At 36.5% G+C, this 23,846-nt stretch overlaps 1 protein-coding gene across 7 annotated transcripts in view; it reads left to right on the plus strand.

Moving 5' to 3' along the window:
• The window catches only part of LOC122833121 (rho GTPase-activating protein 42), a 117,877-nt gene that overhangs the window by 24,143 nt on the left and 69,888 nt on the right, over positions 1 to 23,846 (plus strand). The window lies entirely within an intron of this gene.

Raw genomic sequence — 23,846 nt, forward strand, 5'->3', positions numbered from 1 at the left:
TAGCTAAATAGAGAGGATAATACTAATACATCAGCCAAGCTCAATAGTGGAATGTTTCTCCGTCTCCTAAGGGCCACATCCTGAAAGGCTGTGATCTTTTCTTATCAATGCAGGAAGTAAAAGATATTATGATGTGAGAGAATGCTGATTTAAACAGGAAGTCAGTGTACTTGGTGTACTTAGAAAACAGAAGTTATTGAATCATTCTTGTCTGAGTCTATTAAACTTTTCAGACAACTTTTAACAAATGTTCTCAGTAGTTATTCTGAGAACATTTGCAGCAACTTAAAAGCTTCTTTGTCACCTTTTATCTAGAGAAAGATTGGTTCAGTAATAAGATGCTGTAGGGAGATAATTTTGGGAGGAAGTTTCAACAGGACTTAAGAGTGACTAAAAGCGTTTTCTAATTAGTCGTTTTAAAAACATTGATTTTCATCAGTATGGTAAAGAGTACTGCCACTGTGTTTGTGGCAGTACTCAAACACTGTGGTACTCTTAAAATCTTGAGCTCAAGCAGCCGGGGGTCCACAGGATTCAGTTAAAAGTTCATATCTTCATATTTTATAAATGTACAAAACATGTAAGTGAATGAGTAAAGCTACAAAGAGAGAATTTTCTATTGTGTAATTATCTAATATTGTGAAACCCCATGACTAAGTTTATTTTGATTTGCCACACTTCATAACATACAAAAGAAAATAAAAAGATGCTGCAGTCTAGTTTACCTTCTGGAGCTTTTAACCATTTGGGTCATCATGTCTTACTTCTGTGTGAATGATTTTGTATTTCCCAGGGAAGTATAGGGCCAATCCTATTTTATATCTATCTAGCAGAGAAGCTGTTCAGGCAGTGAGCATTGCAGCTCTGCTGGACACCAATATCCTCCTAAATGTTTTATTAATGGGTGTGAGGATGGCTAGTATCAGGACATCAATATTCTGTGCAAAATGTTTAATACCAAAGAGCACCTTAGCATTCAACTTTGCACTAAACTTTTTAACTTTTTCTTTTAACTTCTGTATTTTTATATGCTTGCCAAACTTTGCTTATTTGGAACATCAATACTGATGTATTGATTATTTAAAAAAAAATATGGCAAATTAAATTTCCATTGTTCTAATAATGAAGGTCTTAATAGAGAAATTGTGACCGTGCATGTTGTCCTGCATCAACACTTCAAACAAAGAAAGGCCCTTTACTTTATTAAATTCTGAGCCATCCTTACAAAAGTTCCTGCAAGAGAACTGACTGAGGTGAAAATTCTTGCAGCATGTCAGCAACACCAAACATACAAGAACAGTGAGGATGAAATATCTTTAGCCAGGAGTTGAACAAGAGGCAGTGCAACATATGGCCTGTCTCCCACAGAGTCCTGGCCTTAACACCATGCAGTCACTTTGAGATTAGATGAAGAGACAGTGGACACCTAGGAAGAAAAAGTGAGAAGTTGGAGCATGCTCTCTATGAGTTCTTTTAAAAGCTACACTAAGGAGCTGGATTAGATTTAAAGCCACACACTGACTGTATGAATTTATACATGTTGTAATTAATGTCTCTTAAATACTATTGAATAAAATTTCAAATCTACATTATTACACATTCCAAATACAGTGCATTGAAATTGTTTGTTGCAGTTTGATCAGGTGCAAGTAAGATCTTGCAGCAGCTGCTGTCATTAGTGGAGCCATGTCTGTGGTTGGCAGCTACTGTTCACACCTGGTGTAGATAACAACTGCTGACTTTTATTAATCCCTCTTGCTTGACTGCTATAATTCAGTACAATAAAGACACTAATTATCCCTTTGTGAGCTGAATGTGAACAGCCACATAGACAAGGGAAATAATTAGTAGGTAGGCAAGTTTTCAGCTGAGCTCTATGGGCACAAAGCCACAAATCTAATTGTAACCATATGATAAACATAAAATAAATGTGGAAACATTTATAGTCCCTGTATATGATAGGGGATGAGGGGGGGAGGAAATGTCCCTAGGATAGAGTTCTTGGTATATATATAGATTGTTTGATATTGTTAGTTCATGGAAACTTTCAAACTTGGAATGTTTTGGACTTGGCTGATATACTGATGTATGTTGAACCAATAGATATTAGATTTCAATAACAATTGGAGATGTGCATTCATCCAGAGAACTGCTTGGATCCAGTATATGTTAAACTAAAATAAGTCAAGTAAATTAGTAGTTGGAACCGCTAACTAAAATGTTAGTTGCGCTAATGCTAAAGCAGTAATCATAAACATTAGTTCTGTGCTAAAATTCTACATCAACCTAGATGTTGCTTAGTGCAGTGCCAAAGTGCTAAATTCAGTCAACTCTGTGGCTGATTTTGCCTATTTGACTTCTGTGGGGTTTCTATCAGAAAGCACCAAGGACATAAGTAGATTGTAAACTGTTTTCTGTGGAACGACGAGGTGCAGTGCTACAGTGATACATTCTGAGAACAGAATAAATGTTTTGGCTGCACCACATCAGAATGTGGAGAACGTGGTGAGAGAAAGCAAACTTCTGCATAAACATTTTCACCCTCTTCAAAATGAGAGAATGAATATAAATGTCTACATGAAGAATTCTTCAGTCAATAACCAAAACTTCAACGCAGACCTCGAACATCATTCGACTGAAGGTTTACAAAATGGGCAATTAAATTACTCCTCTATAATTTATCTGGACAATTTTAGAGGAGCTTACGTGGGTGAAATGTTTTCAAAGTTAACAAATACTCTAAAGTGCTAAACAAAAAATTTGTTCTATTAGAACATTAGTGGAAGTGTGCCAACATAATAGTTGTAATAGTCACCAAGTTCATTCACCCCAGGGAAAGTCATGAGAACATTGTAAAAACTATGGGTTATAAGAACATTTTGGGTTTATTGTAACACAGTAATTGTAAGATTTGACAAGAATGTCACACTGTTATGTTTGAGAAATGATCTTAGTCGGTGGTCTCTCTCAAACTGCAGTGTTGGAGTGCCGACATCCTGCAGCTTTTGGAAATCTCTCTTATGGATATAAAACAAAAATTTGGATTCGCTTAGATTTTAAGATCGCAGTCTGGTACATTTTCATATTTAACCCCCCATATGGGGTATGATTTGAAATCATGTATAAATCATGTGTAAATACATGCAGATGATACAATATTTTTATTGGAGAACTTGGAAATATGTTCCATTGGTTTTACACAGATATTAGTATAAAAGAATGAAAATCTTTTAACAACATTCTGGAAGGGCAGCAAATATTCAAAAGATTTTTGTAGACATTTTCTTCCTGGCCTCAGGTAAAATGTCTCGAGTTAAGAGTATGAGAAAAAACAAACAAATTCTCTATTTTATTTTCTTTGTTTTTCAGATATATTTTTTGCAGGCTCTTGTCCAAAAGACAAGAAAGAATTTTGTCTGAATAAAAACTGGTGCTACATTCATTATTCTGCTAACTCATATTTCTTTTCCCATTCTTGCGTTTTTTTTAGTGCATTCAAATTTGGGGTTGATAGGTGGCTTAACAAATAAAACCATCAGACATCAGTTCGTTTTATCCACACGTTTTCAGGCAGAGACAAGAATTCCCTTCTGACGCTGTATTTAAATCTCTTTAAACTATCAAACAGAGGAAATGTTTTTCCCATGAGGTAAGGTTGGCTAAATTAATCTCTGTTGTGTAAGATCAGCTTTAAATTGGCCCATTTTTATATACACTTGTATAATCCAGAAAAAAACCTCAAGAAAAGTGGTGCCAGCCTTGTTCATCAAATCTTTAGAAGAAAGGGAATAAACACGGCTCCTATGACATAATATCCCATTTAATAGATTGACCTGTTGGGTGCAATTGTGTTGCAGCTGATCTCATCAACAGATCTTGTTTGATCTTATCAAACAGAGACCACAGTGGTAATCGTTGTTGTAGGCCAATAATTCTTGGCCTTTAAAACACAGTTTGGCTGGCCTGCTTTCAGTCTAAATATTTTATTGCTGTTACATGTGTGACTTTTTTTAACAAAACCAGTTATTTTTGGCCTGTTGTCATTTGATCACCAAGGATCTCAGGAATGTGTTCAGATTTCATTTTTACTGTATCTGCATAAAGTCGGGATGAAAAATCTTGGAATATTTTGAAAATATCTACCATGATTATGAGTACATATGGTGGGGGCAGGGTAAAAATCATAATAGAACTGATAATTATAACAACTTTTGTAATATTTTTTTAACACCCATATTTATTTAAACTTTACCTCAGTTCTTCTTTCCATGGGATGTAAATATGTCAAGTGGAGGCCAATTTCTCCTGCCCACTCCAAAATGGGGAAGAAAGGAGAGAGCTTTCTATTCATGTAAAGCAGATCTGTATGGATCATCTTAAGTCTTCAAACAAAGGGACGATGAAATTAAAATTGAATTTATGATTATTGTAGCATTTGGAGGAAAAAGAAACATCCAGAGTAAAGTTGGAGTCTAAGTCTGTACATTTTGTTGAAAAGGTTTGACATATTTGCCAACATTTTAAGCATCAGTTCTGACAATAAGCACACCAATAATATTGTTTTTATTTTTACTTTTGCCTTTATAACTGTCAGAACATTGATTGCTGATTTTGGATTTTTCTTATAGGCTCTTTTGCAAATTCTAAATCTCTTGACAGTTCTGTGAAGTTGATGTGGCAGAGACCTAACGAGAAATTGTTATTATGCTATCTGACACTGTGTCTCTGCCACCATCCCGGTGCCCACGCCTGTTCACCCGCTACACATTGATGTTTCCTTCCTGGGACAGATGCAGTAATGAATGGCTGACACGCATGGGATCGTTACTGGAAAAACAACAGCATTTAGTCAATCTGTAAACAGCATTTTTCCTATTTGAAACGTGTTCTGATGTGGTTATATAGTTTTATTCAGTCGTGATTAGCCGCCTGTTAATTAAATAACCAGTTAAAGTGTAGATTTCATATTTTTGTTTTTTCAACCTTACAAAGTGTTGGGCTTTGGGGACTCTTGTATTTGTTTGTCTGTGGACAGATGATGCTCCCAAGGCACAGCCACAGGAAATGTCCTGTAAACATGCTTGTATAACCATCCCCCATCCTCCCTCAGATAGCATTTGGCCTGACATCATTCTCCTTCCCTGTGTGGGTGTGTGTATGTGTTTTTCTCAGTGTCTGCGCCTGTTGGACTGTGACTAAGACTGAGTGTGTGTTGCAGGATTAGAGCATTTATAATGTATTGCTGCAGCTTTGACTACTTATATGAATTTTAACTCATGTAGTGGAAATGAAATACAGGGTCACATTATGTGACTCGTTTAGCAATAAAGCTGAGTGAAGCAGTAAGCTCGGCGAGGAGCTCGGATATTTTTTGCGGATAGATTTTGATAAAGGGATTAAAAGCTGCTTCCCCTCAGACTGGGCAGGAAAATGTGTTCGGATTCAGTCTGAGGTCTGTTTCGGAGAACTCTTTGTTTACTCTGTCAGTCAGAGTGATTGTCACACTGAGTGGCACACTAGGGAGGATGTACAAAGGCACAACAGTTTGCATTTTGGAGGCGTAGAGGAAAAATGAAACATGTTACTTTCAGGCGAGAGATAGAAGTTTGTTTCATGCCGGAATGAAATTGCTGCACTTTAGTTTTACATTTGTAACTTTCTGTCGCCATTTACTAAGGGGAAGCGCTGTGTGTAAACAAAAACAGCTTTAGTCATCACAATTGTTTGGTTTGAAATCTAACATTGGATATCACTGATCACATTTTATGCAACAAACAATTTTCGTCAGCAACAACTCATTTGTGTGAGACAGCAAGCCTCAAATTTTAGACTTAATTTCAACCTTGCAAAGAGTAAAATAAACTTTTCATTTTAATTGGAGTGGAATAATATCAGTCAACATTTTGCTAAATGTTTTAATGTTGATAGTTTGTTGGTGGCACTTCATACAATACCTTTCTGCAGATAGGATGACAAAATTCTCATACAATTTCTGAAACTTTGAGTATACAGAAAATCCCTTGATCATTCCTCTTTGCACAGTTTCTCTATGTTGTCCTTAGTCTTTTCCAACACTCTCTCTGTTCATCCTACAGATATTCTACAAATTTAAAGCCTGAAGACTGAGGTGGTAGTCTGTGTTTATGAACAAAACCCTAACCAGAAAGTAAGGACAAAAGCAAAGGTTAAATTAATTTCAGTATAAAAAAAAACATTAAATTGGACAGAAGATAACCTCTTGGATGCCTTGTGTAGCAAAAGAAAATATGCGAATAAAGTTAAGGACAATGTCTTTTGCTGGCTATTACTGCTAATGTACTGCTCCACTTAGTGTTTAAGTGTTTCTTTCCCCTAGCCATGAACGTCCCTGTCAGAAGTTTTGTTAAATGTGTTGTCTCTGCCTTTTAAAAGGAAATCTCCTAACTCAGTCCAAAGGCTGCACCCCCGGTGATTTATGGTGGAGGCTGGCACGTCTGGCTTTTTTCATTCCGGCAGACTTGCAGGGGTAATAACTCTGATCTTTTCTTTAGAGCTCTAAAATAGGCTGTGGCACTGTATCAGCCTCTTATCAAAGACCCCGTGTCAAGAACTTCCAAGTAAACAAGCCGAAAATAGTGCACATGTTAAACTATTAACCACCGCATGCCCTTTTTTGGTAAATGGTAACTAGCTTTGGGCTGGCATCAGATTTTCAGGATACATTGTTATAATGTTATCACTGTGTTTACACAAAAAAATGAAAGCGAAAATGCACAACACATTTTAACTGCTTTAATTTGAAACAAAAAACAGGAATTTTATTTCTTCTTGCCATACTTCTCAGTAAAGGGTAACAGAAGGTGCATAAACAGCTGATATTCCCTAGATTGCTAGTCAGACTGTGCAGTTGGCTGCATAACACATGTCAGTCATAGCATGCCAACTATAGTTTGAGATTTGGAAATGGAACTTTCCTTCTAAGGATGAGAAAGCGTACATCTTGTAGCTAGCAGGCTGGCAGGGCACAGCAACAGGTGCAGGAGGGGACGTGCTCTATTAGTCTTATCACTCCATACAAGACATGGTAAATGTGGCATTTTTTCTGGCATTTAATTTAAAAAGAATATACATGTCCTGACAATTTGATGTTGTGTCATCATGCCAGGCCACTACATGCGTGGCATAATGATTTTAGCATATTCTCAAAATGTGCATGCTTTTTCAACCATTAGCTCCTTTGTTCCATCAGACAATGTAGTTCCTCACTCCTCCTTTATCTTAAAGGTTGGGTCCAGCCACATTACATAATAAGCTTATTGGGGGCAGGTTGGTTTTGGGATGATCTTTCTTTTGGTCATGATCGCTGTCTTTATGACCACAGATTGAGATCTGAAAAACAGCGGCTTCACTTTTTGGCTCAGCTATTTCTGTAACAAGACAGTCCGTCAAGACAGCTCAGCTGGTTTGCTTGAGGCAGAGACTGACCTCGAGTTAGAGGAAGCAGTTAACCTTCTTCTGGTTGAGAAAATATGATATTTGCAAAGTAAATTAAATATGTCTTTTAATTTGAAGTTAAAAACATAAGTAGTCTAAGAATTCCTTCTCCAGTAGCTGAAGCGTTTTTTCTTGCCTTAAGTGTTTGATAAACTATAAAAATGTGCTGAAAAATATTGTCTATGTAGGCTTTATCTTTGCCACCCCATATTTAAGCATTCCTTTAACTTTTATCAATGCTTAATCTGGTGAAAAGACTAACACAGCAAACGGTTTACAGATTGATTAAATGTCTATAACAAAATGGCAAATATAGAGCTAGAAGGCTTTGATTTTAGCATTTGAAAAATTTCTGTATGCTTCGTGAGTGCAAGGTTCGGTCTGCAGGCTCCCCTCACACACAGCAACACTTCCACCCCTGCTGGGCAGATGACAGGTAATTGTGATCGTACGCAGGTGAAAGAAGGCTTACCTGAAGGGCCGCTCCCCGGTTACAATCCTTCCAAATAGAATCAAAGTGGCACAATGCACCCTACTGTTGCATCAAAGAGATCCCCCCATCTCTCATTAAGCTGGGGGCATAGAAGCACTCCCCTTTGAAGACCTTCTCATCCGAAATCACCAGAGTCTCCCTGACAAGATAAAGTAGCTTTAGTGTTCCGTAACACAGTGTTGATGTACAGGCACACGGTGAGCGGTCTCATCCAAAGAGCTGCACTTTATTTTTTAATTCCTCACTAAATAACAAAGGCAAATTCAAAGTACAGGGATACGTTAATGGTGCCGGATTCTTTGTGAGTCATCTGAGCAGAGGCCTAAATGTGGTTCTCTTTCAAGCTGAAGATGAATCGTCAGAATGTAACTTTTTAATGGAACACATTTATGCAGGTACACAAAGATGTTAAAATCTTTTATGCACCAATCTGAGAAGGGAGTTCATTAAAACCACTGAAAAATATGCAGAGGAGTAAAAACACAACAAATGTGTTGCTTGGTAATTAGTCTGCTGCTGAATTTTGTTAAAAGCATGCAATGCAGTGTTTTAAGGGCAGCAGATTGATTATTATGGGTTCCTTGTTAGATAGCTTTGTATGTCTTTTGTCCTTAATACTGGTGGGTGTTGTACAAGCTCTTATATTTTAGCAAAAAACATCAAACATCATTTATTTATTTGATAAAATTATATGCCTGTGTAGAAAAAGTAAAATTGAACTTAGTGGTGTCAGTAAATGGAACAAATTTTGGTAGATTGGTAAAAATGTTTTGTTATTATAGGTCAGAAAATTTCTTAAGGCCACAAACAGTGTCTTGTTGGAAACAGGGGTTGCATCAGATACCTACATTTTGATCTTTTTTAAAGTCAGATCTCTAAGGAATGTAATAAATGTTCTCCTGTAAGATGTATGCCATCTAGTGCGCCTACCGCATTGCATTACTATGAATTTTGATTTCAAATGAGATGTTTTGTACTTGCTTTGTTTAATGCAAACATTAAGCTGTTCTCTTTCTTTCACGCCTTTTCATTCAGTATGTCAGTTGTGAGCTGCTTTACAATTATTTTGAATTTCATAAGGCATGACATTAACCTTGTCTGAAATAAAATGAGGTAATTTTTGAAAGAAAAACTATGGTAATAGGCTAAATGACGTTTTCTGAATTAATTTAAGAGGAAGTTTAAGGCACTTGATTTTAAATGTAATAATATCTCTTTGTCATGTGTCAGTGTTTTTAAAAAGTGATATTGAATTCCACATATTTTGGCATCTATTTTAGACTTGAAGTCCTGTATTAGATTGAAACTAGAAATCTGATATTTACATACACTGTGTAGAGAATTCATAAAACACAAATCTCACTGTCTGACATTAAGTCTGACTACATTTTTCTTGTTTTGGACTTGTTAGGGTATCAAAAGTTATTTTTGTTTAGGAAAATTCAGAATACTTAGAGGGAGAGAATAATTTCAACCATGTTTTAACTCTTTCTTGAACGCTCGAGTAGGTAACTTTTATTAAAAAAAGTGACATTTGACTCTGAAGCTTACACTAAAGTGGAAAAGTGTTATAATAGACAGAAAAGAATTCTTTCAATTGAGTAAAGTTAATTTGTCAGCTGAAAGTCATGAGACCTTGATTTAATATAAATGTTTTGGAGGGCCTTGAATCAGACAGTTCTAGTTTGGACACTAAAAAGCCGCCCTGAGATAAAGCTGTAGAGGGAGAGTGGACAAAAGCCGAAACATTTTGTTTTATTCTTTCAGGAATAAGGAGTATTCTTATGTTTCCCGTCTTTTCGTTCTCATTTTTAGTTAGTGTTTATTTAGAAATATACTAAAAAGTATATCTGTGTAAACCAATTATTTCTATAGTTTGCATTATGTTGTACTTTGTAAACTTTCCTTCTGTGACATGAACTTTAAAATAATTTCTTTTCATATGAACTTATGCTAAGAGTTAATAGTGCTATGACTTATGTGCCTGCAATTTGGGTCCAAACATATTACGTGCCTTGCAGGCATCTCTCCAGTTACACTGAAACTTGAAGCAATTAAATGTTACTAAGTATAATTCAACTCTGCATAAGCCACCTCTCCATTTGTAGTGCACTTCTAGGATAATGAAACAATAATATTTGATGTACCCGTGGGAACACTTTTTTCTAGCTTCGAAATGGATTTTAAAAAAAACAAGGTTACTTTAGGTCAATGAAAAATACCACACAAACAAAGTAACACGGAGCACAATGATTATGTTTTTGTCTGTTTCATATTTTTGTGAACAGTGCCAGGTGAAAGCTTGGGTAATTTCTGTTGCTAAGAAATGTTGAACCAAGAAAATGGCAATCTATATTTAGCTCCTAATTACCATGAACATAAGAAGAGAAAAGATATGGAAGCACGAATATGGCTCTCGTTCATTGGCATTTGTGTAGCTGATGTATTTCAAACTCTTTGTTTTATTAAACATATTTTTGATAGATTTGTACTGACTTTTCTTTCAAAAGAATTCTAAAAATCAGTTTTTAAAGTAATTCTTTATTTTGTTATGTATTCCTTGTGCTTTCTAAATTATTTTTGACATGGCTTTACAATAGTATTGGAAACATTCTACTCCATATTGATATAATGGCATTGCACAGCTTTAACAGCTGCACATCAGTTATTAAAATCTCTTGTTCATCCACACACCTAAGGTTTCCTTTTAGTTTGAGATCTGGTGAATGTCATTGCCAATGGAGTACATTGAGCTCATCGTCATGTTCAAGACAGAAGCTTGAGATAATTTGAACTTTGGAACATGGTGCATCTTCCGAATGGTACTGGCCATCAGAAGGCAGGTACATTGTGGTCAACAACAATACTTAAGCATGCTGTGGTGTTAAAACATTTCCTTTAACTTGATTTGTACTACGAGACAGAAAGTGTGCCAAGAAAATATCCCACACTCAACTACGCCTGCTTCACCAACTTGCATGGATATGATATTTATTATATAGTTTCCGGTGCCACATTCTTGTTCTTCACAGTTCCTCAAAGTAAGAATGCATATTAATAAACATATGTTTATTTATTTAATCTTTATTTAACCAGAAGTCTGAATTCTTCTTTAGAATTATGATTTGGCATTGGCATTCTAGCTAATTTTAGCTTTACCAAAGTTTTGTTAATTGAGCCAGTTCTTGATGTCCATGTCCTGATGCATCAAAAAATTGATCATATCTTCAACCCTACCAAAGTTTTAATGTCACAGCTATTCCTAAGACTCAACAAACCAGGCACAGTTGTTCTGATCTTTTATCGTCCACTTGTACTAAGCCTGTCTGAATTGTACTTACAGTTTCCTAATCCTTACTGACAAAGAGAGGCCTCTAGTGTATTCATCTATTGCTTTAGCGTATCTGCTTCAAGGTTCATCGAGTTGTTCGTTCAGAGATGGTATTCTGATAGTATTCTGCACTCGTCTCTGGGTTGTGATGAGTGGTTATTTAACTGCTGCTGCCTTTCTTCCTTTTTCCATCTGAAATCAGTTTCCCTCTTTTCATCCAACCCTCATTGTCAACAAGTCATCTATTAATGTCCAAACAGAAGATGTATTTGCTTAAGAAGTCAATGTGACTGCTTGGCAAAGGTTGTCTCTCGTCCTGCATTGCATCTCTGTGGAAACCAACTCTTCTCCTAGAAAATGTTCGAAGGTATTCTCTCTACTTTAACCACTGCTTTGGGTACTAACTCAGATGTGAACAACTTCATCATGATATATTTTTCTGCAGATCCACAACTTTTTCATATTGATCAAAGAGTCTATAGAGGACCTTGATTTGTGGTTCAGTATTTGTGGATTAACCTATTTATATATTTTTCTATGGAATGTAACTCCAGATTATTTGAGGAAAATGGGCCTGTTTTATATGAATGACAGCATATCTAAAATATTTGATAGAGGATGCAGTTTGGGAAGTTTAATGATCAATAAAAAGACAGTTGAAAAGGAAGCTGAAAGATACTAGTTGACATGCTATTGGCTGGTGTTTGCAAATCTAGGAGTGCTCATTAGCTCTAGCCCCAACAATGTTGACATTAGCATCTGCTTTAGTGCTAAGACTGTGTGTATCAATGCGTCTTAATGTACATTTTGTGTTTAAACTACTAAAATGGGTAATTTCAAGGTGTTATGCCCCCAAAGTCTAAGGGTTCAAAGGTTCAGGGAAACAAGTAGAATTTAAAATGATTTATTACAAAAGGGATAGTTTCACAAAACCAAAACACAATACAATTTAACAAAAAAGGTCTAACAAACTGAAGAATGTTAAGTGCAAATTAGATTACGAAATGTTCAAACAAGTCAGCCTTAAGTAAACTCAAAACAACCCAAAAGAAAGGACACAAAGGGAGCACCAAACCTCCCAAACATGAGCTTCTAGCTTGTGAAATCAAACTACTCCAAAGTCAAACTGCTTAGCAGAAACAGCAAGAACAAAATGTCTCAAAACTGCTCAAAGCAGTTACAAGCACCAAAGGTGGGAGACAGTTTAACAAAACCTCTTCCTACTAGCTGCCCCACTGGAGGAATGAGTTCAAGAGCCAGGTGAGGCTCTCAACGTCCGATTTGCTTGACAATCCTATGCTGGTCCAATGGGGTCGCTGCTCCTCTTCAGCCTCCAAGCAGCCAATCAGGAAGGTGTTCTGTCACAGCTGAACCTGCATTACTATTCGAGACTAATATTTTTGTCCTGTTGTCAAAGAGATGAATATTAGTAAGAAAGCACAGTGGTGTAGGTATTGTATGCTGGGCAGGTCTAAGACATTTCACACATTTCCATGCACACTGTTTTTCAAGCATTCTAGCTTGGTCAGCTGACCGCTTTCTCAGCAGTTGGCCATGGACCTACTCTGCCATATGCAGCCACCTGTTATTTTTCTTACATTGTTGAAGGTTATAAAAGTCTCAGTTAAAAGCAAAAAATCCCATATCACAGCATATGGAGCATCAGTAGGAACTGCTTAATGCTGATGTTGAATAGTATCATTGAATATTCGGTACGCAGTGTCAAGGCTGGTTGTGAGGTAGAAACCATGAGTTCTTGAGTTGACATCCCATCAATACATAAATAGTTTAACTTGTTTTGTTTAGAAACATAATTATACCATTTTTTGTTTTAGACTGTGTATATCCTAATGCTTGAATAAATACTTGTTTTTTTTGCTTGCTTTTTTGGCTGTGACACTACCCCAAAGCATCATCAATCCACCCCCATGCAGGTAAACAGCTGCAGAGGCATTCCTGTCAAAAAAGTTTCATACCCTGTTTGTTTCATTGCTGCCAAAAACGTTGAACCGATCAACCCACAATATTTCTTTGAAAAACATATCAGTGTTCCACGGATCTTAATTTGCAAACATTACATTTTATAGTGAAAATCCTATGAAAGATTTTTTTTTTCTCTTTTTTATTTTGTCGCTCATTTTTCAGTGCAATATTGTCATAAACAAGTAGAAGTAGTGAAAAAATTGTCACCTTGAGAGCTGGTGCCCTCTGGAGATGAGTGAATTAAGTTTCTGTTTGCATGCTCAGTTTGAAGCTTAAGCCTTCCCCCGCTGACAATTTCCCACACAGGGCACAGCAGAGAGGTCACTGATCCATCCAGGACTAAAACAACATGACTGACAACTCTGTGTGTTCACACATGCTGCCAATTTAAAATCTGTAATTCACACGCTGGACTCTGGAAGTAAAACTGAAGGGAATACATGCACAATCTGCACAGGAGAATCCAGGGATCTGCTCTAATGGTGCATTTTACCATGACTTCACTGTACTGCCTCAGGCAAAAATGATGAATATTTTGCTAACTTTGCCCTTACAAACTGTGGAAATGTGTTAATTTGATTGTGTTATGGTGAATAATGCATGCACCACGTGATATTATTCCAGTAAAACATTGCTATATGAGAGTGCTAACTACCACCCATGTTACTAAAACTTGCAAGTTGCTGCTGACAGTGAAAGAAAACAAAAAGCATTTTTAATGACCTGAAATTCACCTGGCAGAATGACAGCAAGCTGCTCTGTTTCCCCTTATGTCTCTTTCTATCCTGGAAAGAACATGTTAGCTTTTTATTTACTTTTTTATTTACTGGCCCATGTAATTTTGAATGAATTCACACATATGCAATCATATATGCCACCCTGCCTCTTGTCCATGTCCTGATATATACTGAAATATGGATGCAACTTATCATCTTGCAAGAAACCTGCAGATTCTTCTTCTGCCTTGTCTTGTGTTATGTCTGGGGCTGTCAGCAGATGGGATTTGGTAGTATGTGGTTGCCTTGGAGATAAGATAAAGGTTGTACCCAGGGGAGTTTGCTGTGTGGTGACTGACAGGTATAGTCCTTTCTCATATCTCCCTCACTGGGCACTAAGTGGGGTGGGCCCTCCAACCAGTCATGTGTTTCCTGGATGTTCAGAGCTCAACGCTGTAATGAAAACCTGCACAAAGGAATGGTGGAGCATACTATAGGTGGTTTAGATACCTGTAACAACAGCCATTACTAATGGGCAAAAACATCAAAATAACATGCCTGGCGAGGTGGAGAGTTTTGCTATTTCAGTAATTAATCTTTTGAGTAATTGCCAAAAGAATATACAGTTATTATATATAATTATAAAAGTAAAAATAATGGTTTTACCTTTGTTACTTATGCAGTACTTTGATCACTTTGCTCTCAGCTAAGTAAAATCTGAAGAGTTAAAGCATCTTGAGCCTGAAGAGCGCCGCTCTTTTTCACATGTTTCACATATTGAAAGTGATGGGTGCCAAATTCCTTCCCCTGCTAGATCTGAAAAGACAGGCAACCATGGAGACTCTCATCCCTACTAAAGGCTCTTCTTTCTCTATATAGTTTTTACCTTATTTTTCTCATTTGTCTTGACTTAAAGCAAATTTTTTATTGCTCCAGCATGTCTTTTTATGAATTGTTGTCAGTCACTTGGTCTAATGAATATAAAATGTAATGACATAATAAAGAAAGCAGAAAGCACAATAATTAGTTTTCAAAGTCATTTATAGATCTGCTCTATTTACTACTTGTTTTAATTTGCAATATTGCTGAATTGTTTCCTCATCTTTTCAATCCAAAGTTAAAAATTTTTATGTCTAAAACCAGTGCATTGGCTTTGCCCACGCGCATGATGCACTGTATGTTGGTAACATAAAAATGTCAATAAGAATTTAAAAATAAAAATATACAAAGCATCTTCATCAATTCAATAGAAATTCTTGTGTTGACGAAAAAGATTAATTTCTTATGCAGCCCTATATCCAGTCTCATGGTGGTGGTTTTCCCCACCTCTTAATGATCTTCAATCTCCCGTTTGGTCAGAACCTATAGCTTCTTGTTCTGAGCGCTGAGAGCAGGAGCGTTGTTTCTGCGCTCAGACGGCGCGCAGATCCAAGTAGGCATCTCAAGTTTGACAGGAGTTTTCCAGAGGAAGAGCGTGTGCCAGAACACCATTGAGCAAGCGTGTGTGAGATTTATTGTTCGTTCAGCTATGCGCTATATGCGCTCTGATCAGTCTCACTGCGTGCACAAATTGGTCGCTGCGCACTCAATTTGGTGGCAGAAATAGTGCCACGCACAGGAAAACAAAGAGGAAGAAGCTTTGGAATTATCTTACGGTCAGTAAAAAATAAAAAATAAAGTGAAGTAATATTTTATATTTACTGAAGCAACACAAAACTGTTTTGAACAAAAGAAAATCGTGGAAAAATGTAATTACTAAAACGGTAAAGATACGACTTTGAACAGCAGTGTTAAAATCTATTCTTCTAAATAAACAATGTGACTTAATGTAAAGCAGTTTTGATGACTTTGACCTCTACGTATTTGAGCAATGGGCAGGCAAATGGCTAGCAATGTCAGTGCTTTTAATAGCAACCAAAATTAAACAATAGAATGAAGAAGTTGAAGAATTGGCAAAAAAATTTAATCTCTACGAGGGATGTCACAGAAAGAACTTCAGCTACAAAGTAAGTTTTTTTTTGGGCCACCCATAAATTATATTAAATTTACTTTAGATGAACAAGTCCTTTAGAAAATTGTTTTTATTTTAACTCAGAAATTAAAGTTAATCAAATTTCCTGCCGTAGGGAATTTGAATAAACATGTTGTTTTTTTTTACATATGTAATTGTTACAACTTTCACTTTGTCTTGACGGTGTAATATGAGACATATAATCTGTGAAAAAATCAGGCTTCTCTGCTTTCTCACTGTGGTTATACTGTCATCTGCAGAAATACACTACGCTGAGTAAAAAATTCCCAAATGCAGTTGAAAGGAAAGTCTCAGCACCGTCAGTCACATTCACGTATGAGCTGCTCAAGATTCCTGGTTTGCAGCAGCTGTGTTAATTGCGGGAAAATAAGTTACCGGTACTAGAGAAAAGCAGCTTGCAGAGCCTGTCCACCTAGACAGGCTTGCAGAGTCTGTCTAGTTGGAATTTCCATGTCCCATTCTTGGGTTGGACTTCTCATGGGACTGTACCCTCTCGTCATGAGGCCATTTGTGTTCACATTGCAACATTTTAAAATTGCCGGAGACCTCACACAGGATGGTTAAAAAAAAAGTCATAGAAATAACAGGTTTGGTCCCACAGTGTGTGAGACCAAACAGCCACACAGCAAACAAGACATTCCACACATCAACAGATTCCACTCATGAAAATTCAGATGTCAGACGGGAAATCTCACAAACCTCTTTGAGGTCAAACATGAGTTCAGATAAAACAAACATGGCCGATGAGGAAGAAGCCTGTGGACTAATTTTAACAGAGAGAAAAAAAAACAAACAATAAATATAAATGTCTTTGAAGTCCATTGAACTTTTTGATACTCCATGGCTCTTGTTTTGTCTGTAGGTTCCTCCTCCATATTTACCTCACCTCACTTTCTCAATGACTACATGTTGCATTTAACAGACTGTATTCTTGTTTCTCAGCCCTGCACGCTGTGATATCAAGCCAATACAAACCAACGTGTTGAATTGGTACATTGGTTTGATGTCGAAGCAGTCCCGACAGCCTTCCAAGAAGACTAAATCAGTCTTGTCACACAAGACATTAGGAATATCTCATAAGGTTATCTCTAGAGCCATCATGATAATCAGAATGTCCTTAAAATTGTTGGATTGGGGAAAATCAGGTCAAAAATCAGAATAATCAGTTTGCCCTGTGAACCAGGCATTCATTAGGTAAATAGATTGACCTAATTGTGCGGTTGGTTGCTTGTGACGGATGACCTGAAGACTTATTAGTGTGTACTTCACCTTTTGTCCAGTGATTCCATTTAAAGGCTGCAGCACCTTCATGGCCCTTGATAGGACAATACAAGGAGAGAAATTGGACGCAATCGGCAAAAATGGGAAGATGACCCCGTTTCCTAAGCTGCAACACCCAGTTCTTTATTTTCTTTCAAAATAAAAATAATGCCTTTATTTGACAGGGGCATGAGTTTCTTTTGTGAGTGTGCAGCTTGTCAGCATGCCAGAGCTAAAAGATCATCCATTATTGATGGTCCTTGGAGAACAGCCAGACAACTGCATCTCTTTATTGATCTAAAATCTGCAGCTTATGATGGAAGCACATGAATGGCACAATACATCTTCTGGAACAGTTCTTCTCAGTGGCACTCAGAGCAGACTCACTGTGCTACATTTTCCAGTAGCCAGACATAATCAAGAGAATATGTTTGACAAGTACAGTGTAAGTCCCTGGATTTATATTATAAATGTATATTATAGTATAAAGTACAGTTAGAATACCTTTCTAAAACACATTCCTGATCTAATACTGTTCATTTTAGTCAAGGCTTTTACATAGTAAGCAAAGATAAATTTGTTTATTTTGGTACTGAGAGAAAAAAAAAAAGCAATGTTTGTTCTGACTAGGACAGTTAAAACTCTACGAAAAATCAAGAGCAGAACTTCTGGGAAGTCTTGATGGTTTCCTCCCAATGCAGCAGTCTAATAATTGTCACTTCAAATTTTTTGATCAATCAAAGATTTTGCTGCCTGATATCACACAGAAAAAGGTTGCTTTCTGTCTATAACCCCAAATAATACTGTGGGTCCACCATAGCTAGAATCATCGAATATTTGAGACCCCCTCTAAGTATAACTATATACCTTATTATGCATTAATACCCAAAGTGGAATACATTGTGGCACTGTCCGCTGTCTTCCTTACCTCCACTCTTGGCAGTACAGTCAATCAGCGCCAAGGAAAGTAAGTGACACTCCTGTACTGACTGTTTTGCAACAACCACCCAACAGCATGTCAAGTGGGTATTTCTGCTTTCTGAGCTGAATTTTCTTTCAAATATGTTAGAAATACTCTGAGAAAATCTGCCAATAGACAACTTTTTTCTGGAGAAATAATGTTTCAGAGAAAAATCTGTGAGTAGGTGAATTTGTGAAATCTGAACTGTGGATAGATGGGACTCCAATGGCTTTTATTGTTTCTTTATTGTATCTCAATCCTCCTCGTAATTAGCAGTGTTTTGTCATCTCTCCACTCAGATCCTTGTTGCTGTGCCCTTTCACATTTAAGCTGATGAGTCTCACCTGTTCCCACTCCATTAATCACTCCTCCCAGTAAATGTGCTCTTTCTACTGTATTAACTTATGCCACTGATGTCTGTTGGTTAAGTTTCAGGCAGATGAGTGACTCTCAGTACACCAGGCTAACTCTAGAACTGCTTCTGTTACCCAGTTCTATTCATGAAATGGAAAGAAAAGACTCTAACTCTTAAAGCCCTTATTTTAACATCAACGGCTAATAATTTTAGTTATTTCACCAGAAAAAGTCATTCTGACATTGAGCATTACTTCATAAAAATTTACTGAGATGATAAATCTTGTTTTAATATTGCAATATTTTTGTGCCATGTACTCAATATACCCCTATTTTTTATTGTCAAAGTAATTGCTTAAATCTTTCACTCCAGTTTCTGTTTGCCAACAGACATACCCATTTTAACATTAATATTATGCCATTCCATTGTGCTTCATTCTTTTTTTTTATTCTGGTAAAGACAGATAGTGTGAGGCCTTGAAAAAGAGCTCAAGCACAAATTCTTAAGCAGAAACAAGTAGGATGAAAAGCATTTAATTACACACATCCACACAGCGCCAACATCTGTGAAACAACTTTTGCAGGTTTGATTCAGACTTGCAAATTATGAGTTAAAACAACCCCCGCCCCCATTTTTCATAGATGGTAACTAATTAGTCTTCTGTCACATGAACAGTGACTACAGTTTACTCTGTATCACTGCATGCTTCTCCTACTGTGTAAGAAACGGGTCTTTTAAGTTCTGCGCTGTTTGAAGTGAAGATATGGCCACTGATGAGAGAAGAAAGCAGACGAGAAGCAATTAGTGAGTCACTGTGCAAGTGACAAAATGTACATTTAAACTGAGGTGGATGACAACGAAAATGTCAGAGTGTTTTTAGAGCCTCTATCTTGTTTTGCATTTAATTATAATTCTAAATGAATTATGAAATGTTAAAAGCACTTTGTGTGTTGTTCAGGGACATGGGCTTCATCTACTCCAACAACCTAAACTGTACACTCACTTTATGTAACAGTGGATTATAGCAATTCAAAATGAGATGTCTAGTGAAAAAAAATTACAATTAAATGATTAAAACTCTCGGCTAGCATGACTAATTCTGGGGCCTGCATTGAAAGAACTACTTTATTATTTTTCTCCTCAAATGTTAGATTTACAACCCATTATGTCTCTATGTGGAGGTGCTTTATCTGTATTTATATAATGTGGAATACATTGGAATGTTGCAAATAATTTAAAATAGCACACATTACACAATTCTTGGGGGACTGAAGTACATTGTTGGCTTAGTTATAAAAAGAATAATGGTAACTTTAAAAATCATGTAAGATTTAGTAGCTGAACCTGATGCTTGTTTCAGTGCAAATATGTCACGTGTTTAGACAACATTCGGTAGAGTTTATGTTAAATTTGCGGAAGGAAAACAGATTCTTTTTACTCGAGGGAAAAGTTTTGCTACTGGTTCATCCAGTAGCAAAACTTTTGTTCACAACCTGTGAAACGTGTTGCTATTTTTGTTTTGCTTCTGACCCTGACCACATCAGTGTGAATATTTTTCCAAATGCAGATTTTCTACAATATTTTCACCTCTTGACAGCATTTTACCTGAAATTTTTATGTAAAAGCCGTAAGTATGTTTAAACAGATTTTTAGAGGGGGTTTAACAAGCGCTGTGTGTGGTATGTACATGTCAACTGCATATCCTAAGAGTACCAGGAACAATGACAAAAGGCCAAGATAGGTGACACACATATTGAACATAGACATGAGAGGCTTAATGTTCCACAAAATACACTTCATTTCCTCATGTTTAGATGCCTGTAGAATAAATGCTAAACAGCCATGTGACATCTTTAATATTAAATATACATTTATTGTTTTGCAATATTAAATAGCTCTATAATATGGATTTTTATGCAAATGTGTACTGTGTTTTTAAAAGGCACAGTGAGGTGTTTTTCCGTGTCTGCATGAATTTTTTTTTTTAAATGTCTTCTTTCTTTTCCCACCAGGACTAAAATAAAAACAAAGTGGGAGGTTGTATTTTAGGCAGGCTGTGTGCAGGAAATGATAACCTAGTCATGTCTCTCCCCACAGAATATTAGACTGTTAAGGCTCCTCTAATTCTTAAGTGGTCATGTTGCTCTCCTCCCTCTGCAAACAATGAAAAGTTGCTCTTGGCCACTGGTGAGTCAGTGCTGATAAGTTAAAGGTGTAAGACTGTGCTTATAAAATAGGTTTCTAAGATAATTCAATGGTTTTGTGTTTAGCAGAAACATAACTCATGTTGTGTGGTTTTAACAGCAGGTGGAGGGCAAAGGATCTTACTTTTGGAAGTTATTAATTTAATTCAAATAACATATTTAGCAAGCTTATTTTGTGGTACTATGAATTGTTTGATTCAAATGTTTAAACATTTTAACATTCTTTTAATGAAATGTATGTTGTTCAGTCTGTAATAGGCCAGCGGCAAAGTACCCAAAATGCTGCTTTTCAACGTATGTTTTCCTCTGTAATGAGCAGTACTTTATTGATCTCTAATGATCAGCTACTTATTTCACTTCTTGAAGAAGAGAAGCTGCCAACACCTGCAACCAGTGATTGAAATGGTTTGTTTTAATGAGCAACATCTGAATTAAAGCGCAGAGAAATTGGCAGGTGTATGTAATTGGTCAATCTTTATGACCAGCTTGTTACAGGCACTCAGGAAAATAAAATTCTGGCTTTTTTTTACTCAGTGACTACACCACACAGTTCTGCCTCTTCAATATTTTTTGGTGCACGTTTTGGTCCCTCATGTTGTTGAGGGAAGTAGACTCAAAATAAGATGTTGTAGGGAGTGCAATGTACTTTAATATGAAGTCTCAGAAAGCACAGAAAAAATGCTAAAATGTATTTGAAAGGTAACAATATTATTTACAACATATCAAAACATGCTTGTATTTCATTCAGGCTGGGGGAGAGAGTGAGACTTTGCTTAGATAACGGGAAGGCTGAGTGGAGTACTGCATTGTTGATTTATCATCTCTTTAAACTTTCAACCTCAGTTTATCATTTCATTTGGGATTCTTCTGTAACATGCACTTTTTGGTTTAAGACTTTTATTTTAGTTTTCTGAGTTTTCCTTTGTTGGTAGATCCTATTGTATTTTGGCTCAACTCCTAATTTTTATGTCTTCTCAGCCTTTTACCATCTCCTCTCCCCGCTTAGCTGCCATTAACTTTGTTTATTTGTACGTGCCTGGTTCCAAGTCACCATCACACTTCCATTGAATGTAAGCTCCCTGGTTTCTTTGCTCATTACTGGATTCTTGTGTTGCTCTCGTCATTGTTCAGTGTTCTTATTTTTCTCATTTCAAGACTGTAAGTTTTTCATTTTATTTATTATACAATCTTCTTAACTGCATCTACCTCCTGATGTCCTGTCTGCATTTGGGTGATCATAATTCTAAACACTTAATAAGCCACCTTTTGGAAATAATAAACTCTGGTGAATGCACACTAATACACACTGCAGTTTTAGTACAATAATGAGTGGCATGCTTGGGTTCTCTCTGAGTACTCTCGCAATCGAAAGCTGCATATTAAGTCAATGTATCTCTCTAAAATTCTCAATTGTTGTTATATTCTCACCCAATGAACGCTGAAGATACACACCAGCACTCTCACTACTTTGCACGGTTAAGCGTGTGTAGACAATGAATAGATGTTCCCAGATTTTCTCATCATATAATGCTTATTGTCATGTCAAAGGTTTACAAAAACCAGAGATGCACTGTGATTTGGACATCTGCTTTTTATTTCAAAACCTTGCTTATTGCGGCTTTTTTATTTGAAAAGTGAACTATCAGCCAAAATATGTTGAAGTTCTTTACACATAATTTATGTGCTATTTGGTCTTTTTGAAGGCTGTTGTGTGTTCTTCAGTAATTTTCTTGTGTATATGCACAGCTAGCATGTATACAAACCAGCAGTAAACTCTAAGGAAATTATTAATTTCAAGAACCCCACAAATTACAGTAATTATCAATGAACTGTAGTTTCCCTCTTGAGTCAAGTAGCAAACATTATATGCCTAAATAGCAGATAATATTATTGGTTCCACTGGAAAAACAATCTAAAATCTGTACACACATGAATATACATACTTTATACCTGCTCTGTTAATAAAGCACTAATGTGTTATATAATTGGGTTTTCGAGAATATTGGAATGTTTTGTCTGAGCCTAATTTCCCATTGACATCCCTTGCTGAGATTAAAGACATTCATCTAATGAGTAATGTTTTCTGTCTTTTCTCAAGATGTTTTGAAATATTCCACAGATACAAAATAAGACATTAAATCACAGTTAAACTCCTGGAATGAAATAAACACATCCAAAGTTCTTTGCAAGGAGAGCTTTCCAAGATTGATTTAAACGCTAGTGTTTATCAATTTTAGCACTAAGGTAGGAATTTTCCTTTAGGCCCAAATCTTACGGACAAAAGCAAGAATTCTAATCAATAAACTATCGTTAGTTATTATTCCAGTCACTTTCACAGTTGCTGATGTGTGAATGTCAGTGAGCATGGAGTTTGACAGTCGGTCTTAAAAGGATATTACTTTACTCTGTTCCCAGACACTGTCAAGCACAACTTTTGCTTGAAACTTATGTGAGTTTGTCCCCTGCCTGCATTAAAGAGAAGGTCTGGAAGGAAGGTTTTTTTGGCACCAGTCACCGCATGGTCCCCCCAAAAAAATACAGTTCCTGGCACTTGAGGGAAGAACAGTGAGTGCTCAAAGAGCTGTCACCCCTCACTGTGAATCATCCCGTGCTGCATTAACATATCCTGGGCCCTGAGACTTCTAACTTTTCACGTATTTGACATTAGTGAACCAATCAAAGTTTTACTGAAGCTGAATGGTTTCATTGTGTTGGTATGTGGATTTAACCAAGTATAGAAGTTATACATTCTCATGGAGTTAACATACAACTGAAGGGGCAGTACTATTTGTTTTGCAGGCACGTAGTGGCATTTTATAGCTCAAACTGACTGTTACCTCCAGCTTTTATAAATATACTGCATATATAAAACACCACTTGAGATATTTAACATTGTTGCCTTAAAATTGGGCCTCTGTCTCATGCATGCATCCCCTACCTTCTGTTCCTCATTTCATATTGATTTCCAAAACACTGCATGATAATATAATATAATATACTACAATATAATATAATAAATTTCAAGATTCTGATGGATT

This window comes from Gambusia affinis, linkage group LG06 (assembly GCF_019740435.1).
Source record: "Gambusia affinis linkage group LG06, SWU_Gaff_1.0, whole genome shotgun sequence".
NCBI lineage: Eukaryota > Metazoa > Chordata > Actinopteri > Cyprinodontiformes > Poeciliidae > Gambusia > Gambusia affinis.